Source organism: Hydra vulgaris, chromosome 01 (genome assembly GCF_038396675.1).
Source record: "Hydra vulgaris chromosome 01, alternate assembly HydraT2T_AEP".
In the NCBI taxonomy this organism is placed as follows: Eukaryota; Metazoa; Cnidaria; class Hydrozoa; order Anthoathecata; family Hydridae; genus Hydra; species Hydra vulgaris.
The window spans coordinates 5,786,421-5,800,000 of NC_088920.1; the positions used below are offsets into that span (position 1 = coordinate 5,786,421).

General features: G+C 26.5%; 1 long non-coding RNA gene across 1 annotated transcript in view; it reads left to right on the forward strand.

The window, feature by feature from the left end:
* Positions 1-4,503: 4,503 nt before the first annotated feature.
* Positions 4,504-13,580, forward strand: part of LOC136074757 (uncharacterized) — an 18,885-nt gene continuing 9,808 nt past the window's right edge. The window contains exon 1 of the long non-coding RNA XR_010635400.1: positions 4,504-4,671. This is a non-coding gene — a long non-coding RNA (uncharacterized LOC136074757). The remainder of the gene's footprint in view (positions 4,672-13,580) is intronic.

A 13,580-nucleotide genomic window follows, 5' to 3' on the forward strand; every position in this document is an offset into this window, starting at 1 on the left:
AAGCTGACCTCTACATCAAAATTTGTGTCTTTTTATTTCAGCACTATACCTACATAATAAGAAATGGTGTTTTTACTACAAAGAACATAATCGCCGTCACTTACATTTTGAATAACGCTAAAAGAAACAGTTTCCAATTCTTCTTCAAACTCTAGTGAGTAACAATTAGCAGAAATATCATTTGTTATTTTGTTGAAATCTACATCAAGGTCCCTGTTCGATTGCAAAATATGTTTTTTCTCACATTTTTAGGTATTAGAAGGAAATGTTTTTACCTTTTTTTTGTTTAATACTTTATTTTTTGTTCTTAAAATCTCGGGTGTTGATGTGGCCATCGTACACTTTCCCTATTTACGTCCACGTCTTAAAATCTTACGAGAAGGTGCCTGCAAAATAAATATTATGGTATTATAGAATTATAGAATTTAAAGAAAACCTAAACAAAGAATATTTAGTTTAAATTACCTTTGAATAACCTCGTACAATCCCAGGAGAAAATACAGTTAAGTTTTCTTTTACTGTTTCATGTTGCACACCCAAACCTGAGATATCTGAAAAAATAGCATTTGTATTAGATTTCTCGCATGAGCCTTCGTTGCATGGTTCTTGAGGCACATCTCTATCTGTAACGACAGATGGTAAAAAATATCATCCCCATTTATATGTCTATCATAAGGCCAAATTCCTGTCACGCGAAATCCTGAAATAATATTTGTCGGTGTAAAAAATATTTCCCACGCTTGTCGAATGAGATTGGCCATCTCATAAGTTGTATTGGTTTGTCCTGGATTGCTAAGCATCCAGCTATTGGCAGCTGCATTAAAATGTGTTTTCATTGGACCAAAAACAGACCTATCTAAAAGTTGTGTCTTATGTGAAGTATGTGGTGGCAAAGTTATCATACAAACATGGTTCTCTTTTGCATATTCAAGTGACTGTAGCGAAAGGTGGCTTTCATGATTATCCATAATCAATATAACTTTGTGATTGGCTGTTGGGCGAGCAAACTTAACAAAATACTTTAAAACATCTGAAAATATTTCAGCATTTATCCATCGAGATTGATTGGCTAATCCAATAAAACCTTCTGGTGCTCCTCTCATTAGTGGGTTTCTAAATAATTTTCTTGGAAAAACAACTACAGGGGGTGTTGCTACACCAGCTGTGGAGACAATGCAACCCACTGTTGCTAATTCACTTCTTTCTCTAGATGTTGATTGCCCGACTTGCTTTATTCCTTTTTTCTTTATTTTGCACAGTAGTAAAACCTGTCTCATCAAGATTGAAAATTTTAAATGATGTTGCTTTACACTATGATATACCTTCTTGTAATTTGTTAAATAAAATATCAACAGTATACCGATTAAATGTCAATGCTCTTTCAATTAAAGTTGCTTCTGGTTTTCTAACAGATAGTTTTGAGTTTCTTTTTAAAAATCCTGTTACTAATCTCAACCAGCCTTTTTTTGCTCTATCCAACGCAAGGGACGTTTTATTTTGTTTGCTTGAGCCATTTCAAAAGCTAATGCACTTACTTGAACTGGTGTAAGGCCATATAGCATATCAAAACATGGCTTTAGATAAGTGCTTAGCGTTTGTTTTTGCGCATCAGAGAAAATCATAGAATGTTGGTATTTAGGTTAAAGAGTAGCAGCTGGGTATTGGCACCTTTTTTTATACACCTATGAAGCGCAGACTAAGAAATGCTTGCTTCTCTAAGGCTCATCCTATTTTCCACTTCGGTTACAGTAACTTTCAAAATGTTTTCTGAAACATGTAGAGTTTCGCTTTTTCTTTTATAAACTCAAGGCATGACCTAAAATTTAAAAGAAATTAGGTTTGATGAAAAAATATTTATTTGTTATGGTATTAAGGTTACTGTTATTACTATATCTTATATCAGACTATTATGAAATTATGATTTTATTTAAGATTCAAAAAAACTTATATCCATTCCTTTTGCTTTCCAAATGCTTTCAAATTATTGATGTAAAAAAAATTCTCAATTTGCTGCAAACAATAATGATAAGCCAAATTAAATTTATTTTTAATAAAGATCTCTCTTTCCAAATTTTGTTTTAAATCAACTGAATAAGAACTTAAACTAAAATTAAATATTTTAATTATACGTCTCAATATTTTTATTTTGAAAATATAAAAGATCGTAGCTAAAATGTTCCAAAAATTTCTGCAATAAAATAATGCAAAACTGTTAGGGAGAAGTGGAACAGCGACTTTTTTCTTTGTCCCGCTTCACCCCTATGAAGGGAAGACAAAATAAAACCAAAATTACAGCCACACAGTTAAAGCTAAAATATAAATTTAATTATTAAATGTTAGATGATAAGTGCATTTGTCTATAAAATAGAAAAAAGGTGCAACAACAGTCAAAAATAAATGTATACATGAGTTACTAGGCTCACGGTGATTTAAGTCTGTTATTTTATTGTGAGCATGCGCATAAGTTACGTTTGATAAAGTTACGAAAAAAAATGGCGATTAGATTTTTCGGCAAATAATGAAAATTTGTTTTTTATTTGTTATTAATGAGGTACAAATTTCATATGAATAAATAAAGACAATACATTTTTGGAATTTTATATCGTTAAGTGTTTAACCTAAATCGTAAAAATAAATAAGAAAATATCTCAGTTCAAAATTAAAGGTTTTTTAAGTTTAAAAACTAAACATCTGTCATACAACGTATAGAATATCTTTTGTTTGAAAATATTTTAGCCAAAAAGTTTAATTGATTCAAATTCTGTAAAAAAAAGCATAAAAAATCTGTATGTTCTGTTTTAAACGATCATTTTTTTAACTAAAATAAAATGATTTTACGGCAAGCTATGCATATATTCTATACTTTTTTTGCGTTCTGAAAAAATTTCTGACCACTATAAAAACCTATAATTGCACAAAGTCTGGTGTATCATTCAATTCTAAGTAATCATAAACTTGTTAAAAGTTACATGTATTTATAATTTCCTCGTAATGATTTACTTTGAAATGTGTAAGAGATTCCACAGTTATGGATATTCTAATGTTTACCCTTAACTTGCAGACATAGATGTCATATTTTATTGAGTAACAACTTATAAGATTTATGATATTCAAAATATTAACAAGAAAATCTACTTTTAATTGTGTAACTTATTAATTAAACTATAAAAATGCAAGATTCAATGTTGTAATGCATAGAAAATATTTAAAAATACTTAAACTTCATGCAACATTTTTCTATTGTAATTTTTCATTAAAAACTAAAAAATGTCCCTCCAATAACTTTTAAACACAAATATAAGTACGATCCTCGTTAAGTCGGACTCTCAGGGGGAATAGATGAAGTTCGATAATAGATAATAGTCCGACTTAGCGAATGTCCTTTAACGAAACTCTCGGTATTTATAGAATGTTCAAAGGAAATTAAATATCTAACTTTGTAAAAGTTAGACTTATCCAGGGTCTGAATTTACGGGGTTCTACGGTAGTTTCTATTGCTGATACATTTCTTATGCACAATGCTACCTTAAAAACTATTTGAATATGAATCCGAGAAATTTTCAACAGCAGTATTCATTATATCAATATATACTTCCATACTATTAAACTTAAAGTACAATTATTTTTTTTTAGTTTTCGGTAATGGTGCAGAATAGGGAACCATTATTACTATTTTTAAATAATAATACATTTCTGAATTATATACTCTTTAGAAAATCTTTTTATTAAAAGATTGCATTTTCAATAGAAATTTGTATAAAATAAAATTTAAGATCTTAGCATTTTTTTTTTCCTTTTTTTTATTTCTGGTTTCATAGCTTTAGCTTTCGGGTGGTTTCTGAGATAATGTTCCTTTAATGTGCTTTTTAAACGACTACAATTGAAAAAAAATGTTTTTAAAGTTTAAAAAAAAATGATAAATTTTTTAACTTGTTCACTGGCATAAAAGAAAAAAAATTTGCATTTTTTTTGAGTATTTTTGTTGTGGAATGAATGCATAGTTATGACGAATTACAATCCTGAGCATCATTCTGAAGAAAAGATACCTAAAGAAACGTTTACATCTCTTTCATATTCTACACCAGATCAAAAATGAAATTAATTGACTATTTATGTTATTTTTAAACAACGAATAAAACTATTTTTCATTCAACTTAAAAGGCTTTAGTTACTTAAGTTGAACTAAAACCGCATTTCAAAAGAGCAAATGGTCTCCTACTTCTGTTTTTAAAATTCTTTTTGCGTTGAGCTAATTAATAACAAACCCAACGACAAATAATGCTTCTTCTGGATTTTTTGTTGGTTTCAACTGCTTATAACATTGTTTTGATTTATTTGTAAACGAACACTTTCTTTTTTAAGTCATCTAAATCTTGAAATAAATATTATAATAAAAAAGAGTTTCCAATTTTTTTATAATTATTTTGTTAATCATCCTCAGCGTAACGAAAAGTAAACATTTGCTAATGGCATGTGACATATTGACATTAAGTTTCATGGCGTTTATAACGTCTTAGTTTCTTGTTCTTACAACTGAGCGCAATGGTTAGTAACGCTTTTTTATGTCATCTTTTATGTCAAATAACTACCATTGAACTCAAAATGGAATAGGGTAGTTGTTACCGAAAGTGTAAGAGCTAAAATTAATGTTTAATGTTCCATGTTTTTTAGGTACTATTTACGATTATTTTTTTGTTTCAATTTTTAAAATGTGTTTTTATTTTTTTAAATTTGATAAAGTTATTGGGACCTTTTAGAGTTACTCTCTTTTCAAAAGTTAAAAAATATATCATGTGGGCTTGATTGTGAGCTCATGTGGGCTTGGTTGTGAGCTCATGTGGGCTTGATTATCAAGCCCGTGAATTCATACTTTATTTAAGTAGCATGTGTTCATACTGTAATCATACTGTAATGTATTCCATTGTCTATAGAAATAAAAAAATCCACGATAATAATCGCTCAGTAACGTAAGTTAAATACATAGTTTCAAAAAAAAAACAGTTTATTTTCCTTAGCCAGTCACCTCTGATAAATTTTTATGTTTTTTAAATTGGTATAGAATTCTCAACATCTTGTGAAAGTTTCTAATACAAACTGCTCTACTGATTCGCAGAAATGTGACTTAAAAGTTGAAGCAGTTGTTATACCTTGTTTTCCGAAAAGTTTTGAGCTACTTAACGTAAGTTAAGTGGCTCAAAACTTTATAATAGTGAAATTTTTAATTGTTGTAATAACTTTTAAACTTGAGAATAAATAATAAATGAATAGTTAGAAAACATGAAAAAATCATCTAATTTTTCACGGCGTGATAAACAGCGTTTGTTATGTAAATAATCTTGTAACATTAACATCACAAGCATATGCTTGTATATGAAAGCGTCTATTTTTATCCGTTATACAAAAAATTTATTGAAGAAAAAAAAAATCATCCTAGTGCCAAAAAATTGAATTTTTTTTTGGCAATATACCTGGTAAACACAAGTCAGATTCTAGATAGACATCTAAAATAGGTTTAGATAAAAACGCATTAATTTATACTTTAATTCATATTGCACTCATGTATTTGCCTTTAAAGAAAAGTTACACTTTATTATTATAAAAAAATACACGGTTTAAACAAGTTTGGTTTTATCACCAAGCCCACTTCCTATCTTTTTTTTTCTATACTAGTTATAAAAAATTAAATTAAAACAAGAATAATTAATGGTATATAAAAAAACAAATATGAATGTATGAGAATACATTCATATTTGTTTATTCTCAGTAAATGTTATCATATTGAGTATAAATACATTCATATCATATAATATAGTAATTTTCTCTTCTAAAATTCTTCTTCTTATTATTATTATAAAATATTAAATACAGATAAAAAATAACAATCGTTTATTCATATTCATATCATATTACAGTGTAATATGATATGAATGTGCATGCTAGCACGCATAAACTTTTTTTTAAAGCAAAAAAAAAATTATGGTTTTTACATTTAAGATACTAACAAGTTACGCCTGTTGACAACATTTTTCCTTGATATTTCTTATGCTTTGCAAATAAAATGCTTGATCTATAAGGACCCGATATCTTAAAAACGAAGAAATCTGATCTCTCATAGTGTAAGGCCGTATTATTTTTGTTGTGTGGAGCAAATTTTGCATTTCTGAGCTGTTTGGCAATTTAAATCTTCAACAGTCTATAATAATAAAGTTATTTGTGTATAATAAAATTTTCAATTTGTTATTACAGACTGTTATGTTATTTTTTTAGAGTATGTATAAATAACAGGCATTGGTTTGTTATTTATACAATAGAGTAGTATTTAATTTATACAATAGCAGTTCAGTGGTAAATAATAAGACACATTTTTATGTTTCTTATTATATTGTGCCTTTCAACTTACCACAGAACTGTTATTGTATTAATAAATACTACTCCGTTGCATAAATGCCAATAAAACTGCTCTTGTTTGGAAAACGCGACCATTATACCACTTGCGTGCCATTTTCATACCAGCTGTAAATCTTTCATGGAAGCCCTCTGCCATTCTCAGTAGCAACCCAGATTTGTTTTGCGGCAATAACTTTACACCATATGGGACCCATCTGAAACCCAGATCAACTCCCAGCCCGAACCCAGTCCTAATAATCTGAGCGCAATCCCAGTCTATTCCAGATGGGACCCGGTTGACTGGGTCCCAGCTGGATTAGACTGGGATTTTAAAATGTACCCATTCGGTTAACTGGGTACATTTTAAAAATTTTATGGTCATAGTTTTTTTATTTTCACATATTTTATGTAAAAATATATATTTTGATATTTTGATTTGATTTTGATATATTTAGTTGCTTGCATTAGTATGTATTTTTTATTGGTATGAATTACTTTATATATTTAATGTTGCCAATATAGTATAGTTAGCTATCGTGTTTATAAAACCAAGTGATTTATTATTTTTATTATCATTATTACTGTTATTATAATTACTATTAATATTGTTATTGTTTTTATTGTTTTATTATTATAGTAGTTTTTATGTTTATTACTGTAAATACTATTTTTATTATTATCATTACCATTTTATAATTATTATTAATAATATATATAAAGATCTTTATTTTTGGTGTTTACTTAAGATTAGTAAAATTACTATTTGTAGATATCCTTGAAAATATTCAGAATATATGATTTATTGAGTGATTGAATTGTACCTAATTTTGAAATTAGGTAAAATTCAATCACTCAATAAATCATATATTCTGATAATTAGGTACAAGTCAGATTTTCCACAATAAGTATGTACGTCATATATTGCTCGTAATAAAAACATAAAAACTTGTAATTACCGTTTACTATGTCTTTATAAACTATCTATATACAAGGCCGTTGATAAGGTTTCAAGTTTTTTATTATTCCCAGTCTCTAATCACCGCAAATTTTTGCATAGCATTCTCATTCCTCACATATATGAACATGCTTAAATATGGCCTTTCTTCACGTTTCAAAGTTGCTGAACTAAAAAAAATTTGTCTACCGCCTTGATATAGACTTTATTATCTATATAGACTAGTATTTAACATATAAAATTTAGATGTTTTTCTATAGTATTATGAACAATTTATGACAATAATATTATCTTTTACCGCCACATCATTAATTTCTAATATGGATCTTTTTTGATGAAATATTTTATTCTGCAATTCTGTTCCGATTTGTTAGAAATGAATTATAAACTTAAAAATTTAGTAACATTGTAAAATTTTTAGTGGAAAAAAAGTATATATAGTAATAGCTTTTGAAAAATTCTTATTTTGTATTAAATCATTTAATAGTGGTTAAAACCATTTAGATTAAATACCTAATACCAGTTGGATGACTTTATTGTTTTCAAATCTGTAACAAATAATATCAAAAGTGTACTTGCTAGCGCTCTTATTGCATTTACTGCAATAACAATAAACAGACAACATTTTGTTTTAAAATGATTTCAAATTTGTTTTGAATATTTTAAAATGAATAAAAGAGAACTTACAAACGAGTAACGTAGAATGATTTACACTGAATTTTTTTTTTTTTTAATTAATACTGAAAATTACATAATAATTAAAATAAAGTTAAAGCAGAGAGGGGCTGAAAGAAGATACAGAAAACATTATATTATTATCTTAAAGCATTAACGGAAAACTAAACAAATGCTTACTTTAAAATATTGTTGAAAAATTCAATATGTGCACTAATACAATCAGTAACCTTTAGCGTTGTGGACAAAAAATCGTACCACGTACCGACATCAGACAAAGACAAGAGTCTTATGCACATACCGAAACCTTTGGCTTCTGTATGTGCATATACTGCTTACTGCATATGCTGCTCCAAAAAAACCTGTAATAATAAATAAATTACCGCAAAAAACGTAAAAAAAAAAGAAAAAAAATATCAATTTGCTAAAATTTAGGGGAGGCAGAAGGCCCGTTTGGTACTCCCGTCTTTTCTGCTTTTGATAAACATTTTTAAGAAACTTTTTATTATCTAAAAAAGTCATTTTATTAAAGATATTTGGTTTTTTTCTTATCAAAACTAGCAATAAAATCAAATCGGAACAGTATTTTGGAATAAAAAAAAACTGAAATAGGAACAGTACTTCGAAACTGAGGGAGTATTTATTCGACGAATTCTATTCGTAAATACGAATATTATTCGAAAACTGTCCGAAACGTCCTCAATCAAAAAATTTAAATTGACGCCGCTCGCACTCAAAATGTCAACATTGCAAAATGAAAAGAAAACAATTGCTAATGCCATGTCACATTTTGACATTTAAACTCTCGGCTTTTAGAACATATGAGTTTTTTGTTCTAGCAACTGAGCACAGTGGTTAGTAATGTTCTTTAATGTCAAGTAATGTTTTAAAAATGACTAATGTCAAAGTCTAAATTAAATGGAGTAATCTTTACCAAAAGTGAAGTAAATATATTTATTGTTTAACGTTTTTAAAGTTTTAGGTTCTTTTTATAATTTTTTTGTTTAAATCTTCATCACGTGTTTGTATTTATCTTCAAGTTTATTAAAATCAATGGAAAAGTTTTTCAAAATTTACTTTTCCAAAATAAAAATAATGATACTTATTGGCAATATATACAATATTATTGCAGGTGGGCTTGAATATCAAGCCGCTAGCACTATATATCATTACTTTTTTCGTGTATTCATACTGTATTTATACTGAATCATACTGTATTTTCATACTATTATATTGATACTGTACTGTGTATGTTATTGATATGTACTGTGTATATTCATACTGTAATTCGTATTGAATTTATGTATTTGCCCTTAAAGAAAAGTTACACTTTTAATATATATATAAAAAATACATGATCAAAATAAGTTTGATCTTATCACCAAGCCTACTTGCTTTCATAATTTTTTTCAATACTGAGTATAAATACATTCATATAATATAATATTTTATTTATTTTTTGATTTATTTTTATTATAATAAAATATTAAACTTGACACAGCTAAAAAATAAAGGGCATTTATTCATATTCGTATCATGTTACAGTGTAATATGATATAAATGTAAATGTGTGCTTGTATTTTATTTAATTTTTTAAAAATTATATTTGCTTGAAACAGTACTAAGATTTGACTGAAGCAGATTTAAAATAACTCAAACAGCTTTAGAAAAGAAATTTATATTTCTTTTTTTTGTTTATCCAATCTAACTTGATATCAGTACTTAGTTTGTATAAAATTTGACATTTACTTGAGTGTTTATGTGTGTAACATTTTAATTGTTAAGTTTCAGAAATATTAAAAAAGGTACTGTAGTTATCCTATTATTTAATTTAAAAATAGGTTTGGTTATCGTATTTTATATTTAATAAGCTGTTTATGAGTAATCAGAATAAAGTAAAAAGTACATAAATCACTAATGTTTGTATTTTTATCCAAACATTAGTGATTTATGATTAAGGGACATCAATTGAACATCATTGTATAACCAATCTTTATAGGCTGGTAAATTACAGTATTATATAACATATAGTCTGATTTTTAAATAGCATTGATTAGTCTTGAATACAAAAGTATAAAATTTAAGTTATCAAGTTTTAAAGAATAAAATTTGAGTTAATACTGAAGGATGAAATTTGACTTATTCAGTTCTAAAGTATGAACTTAAAGTTCATAGTTTGAAATACGAAATTTGATTCATAAAGTTCTGAAGTATAAAATTTAAGTTGTTAGAAGCAACATTTAAAAGAGAAACGAAAGAATTTTTATATTCACTTCAAAAAAATAATCATTGCCTAAAAGATTTTTTAGGCTTATGACTATTAAAACAGAACAGAGTAATTTATGAAATATCTAATATATAAATATATAACAAATAAACATAGTCTAGAAAAATATTAATAAAATACTACTAATCAAATAATAGTAATCAAGATAAATATTACAAATAATATACTAGAAAAGTGTAATTTAAAAAATTACTACGGGTAAAATTTTATATTCTAAGTCCATTAATTTTGTTTCTTGGGTCAGAGCAAAAATTTTTTTAAAATAAAGTTTTTTATCTTGTGAAAATAAAATGTAAAAGTAGAGAGTAATTTCAAATTGTAAAATAAATATTTAAATAAAAATATTAAATTCAAATTAACATAATTATAAAAAATAATCAATATAAATTTATTAACTGAAGTTACAAGTTTGTAGATTTTAATTTAAATCATTAAAATTTTGATTTAAAAATAAAAATTAAAATAGAAAAATTTTTTAAGAGTACTTTCACTAGTTTAACTTCTACTTTTTTAATTATTATAAAATTTGTATTTTATAATTTTTGTAAATTTAAATTTACTTTTAATTAGATTTATTAAATTTTATGAAGTCAAAATAAATATAGGTATTTTCAGATCAGGTGACTCAGAATTAGGTTTTAAAACAGTGATTTGAATTTCTAACCTTAATTTAGTCCTTTTGTTAAGGATGTCAGGAAGTGTGTCATTTTAAAATCTAGAGATGTATTCAACAGATATTTCTGTAATTCAAATTATTCTGAGCAATGGTTGTTTATATAAATAGAAAATGAATCATAATTTAGGGTACACACAAAAAATAATTAAAAAGACTATCGATGTCCAACACAACAATGTCATTATTGTACAGCTCATGTTGTACTATGACAGGCCTTGTTGAGAAGCATTAGGTCGTGTGAATTTTATGTACTCAATTTCACATACGTGTTAGGCTATTCACGTTATGCCAAAACTTTTCTCAATTAGATTATTTAAACAGCCATTTAAAATAGTTTATGCAGAAATCATTAGGCAAAATTAATTGTTTTAAAAAACAATTAATTACTGCTATTAGTTACAAATATTCACAGCGATTGTAAAAAATTTTTTTCCAGATAAAAAACAGATAATTTAAATTTTTTCTAGTTTTTACAAATTTTTTATTTGAACTTGTTTTACTATGCTATAATTGGATTTATTACTAGGTGTTAATAAACTTAAAATTTTAAATGCTATGTTTTACAATTTTTTTGTTAACTTTTAAAATATCAAAATATGTTAAAGAAAATGTTAAATATGTTAAAGCTTTTTTTCAATTTTTATTTTAGTTTTATGTTTGTTTTGTATTTAACTTTATATTGTTTGTTTATATATATTTTTATTATTTTTTAAATTATTTTTTTTTTGTTAATTTAATAATTACTATTTATTATTTATAGTTTTGAATCAATGTTTTTTAATTCAATAGTATTTTTTAATCCCGTTACAAATGTGCTAATAAACAAAAGTACCAAATATTTATAGCTGTATATAAGTGGATTGTTGGATAAGCCATAATCAAGCCTGTTGGCAAAAATTCATTTAGAGAGTTTTTAAGTCAACTTTCTGTAACAGTTTATTGAAAAGATAATTTTTTAGTTTTGAAATTGATATTCACCAAAACTTTTTCATTGCCATTAAGTAGGTGTAGTGTGGTAGAGCGCTCGCCTCATAAGCGAGTAGTTCTGAGTTAGATCCCCACCATGTCCCTGGTAGTACAGCGCTCAACCTGTTTCTTTGCGCAGCCGCCTTGTTCTTCAAGGTTTGTGTTTCGGAGTTATAGAGTTGAGAGAGGGTTGTAACTACAAAATTTGCCTCCTCAACTGTAGTGGCTTTCTTGGCCTTGGGGAGATGAATAATTAAAAGAAAAAAAAAGTTTTTAGATTGATCATAAAATAAACGTCAACTAGAAATGAATAACTAGTTTATGAATAGTAAGCGAAGATTTTGTTAAAGGCAAAATATTTAAAAAATTGTTGATTGTCTTTATTTTTTTAATGACTTTTGCTCTCTCTTATGACAATGTCACAATAGTTGAAAGTTGGCTACAAGGGCAGGTCCAACTATAATCACAATTTGAACTTTGTGTAAAAGAGAAAGGGCATCAATTGATTATCTGCTCCAGGTATATAACAGTACAAGAAACAGATTACAGATTTATGGAAATAATGAGTAGAATCTGAAGTAAAAAAGTAGCAAGCATGGTAAGAAATTAGCAAGCATTATAAAAAGAGGCAACCTTTGTAGATGCAAACTTTGCCAAGAATTTGAGATATTGTTTCCGAGAAAGATCCGAAGCAAGAGTTAATCCTAAAAGATGAAGGGTAGATAATTCATCAAGTACATTACCATTCATAAATATAGAAATATCTAGATTATTGCAATATTGACTAGCTGAAAAAAATTAAGTTAAAATTTTAAAAATAAATAGTCTAAGTTTAAATAAGTATGAGTCTTTTCAAAAAAGGAATTTTTTTTTTTAAAACAATATATTTAAATTGCATTGATAATTTTTTTATAACAAAATTATTTTATTTAAAAATATTTTATAAAGACTAAAACTTTATTTGATTAAATTTTATTACAATGCCGTATTTCAAAAATTTGGTGTAATTTAACTTTGAACAATTCAAATATTTAAATATATTTAGTAAAGTTACATTTACTCTTGTTATGTTTTTCCATTATCCAACAAAAACTCATAATAAAACAATGAAGAATTTTTGAAACATTCAGCCAATTTAGAATGTATTTTTTTCAATATCTTTGCTTCCAACAAGGCTGCAAGCAACCACTAATAGGTTTGGAAGTTACTGGAAGAGAAAAGGTGATTAATGTTTTGAGGGTAAAATGTTTTGAAGAAAGAAATAATATAACCACATTTTTAAAATTCCCAAAGATATCAGGCCTTGTTAAGAAGCGTTACGCAGCTCACATTTTGCTTGCAAAAAGGTGATTTGCCTACGCGTTCAGCAGTTTTGCGTTACGCAAAAACTTATATATTTTAGAATATTTTTAATTATCTTTTGATATCGTTTTTGTGACATTTATCCTGAAGAAATAAAGCCGTAAGTAAAAGCATTTAACCGCAATTGCAAACTAATAGATTTTTTGTTAAAGAAACAGTTTGTTTAATAATTTTTTTTTATTGTTGATAAAAATTAGTTCAAAAAAATAAAGTGTTTTAAGTTTTATCTAAAGGAAGTAAATATATAAATTCCTTTTAAATGTAAAAATTAT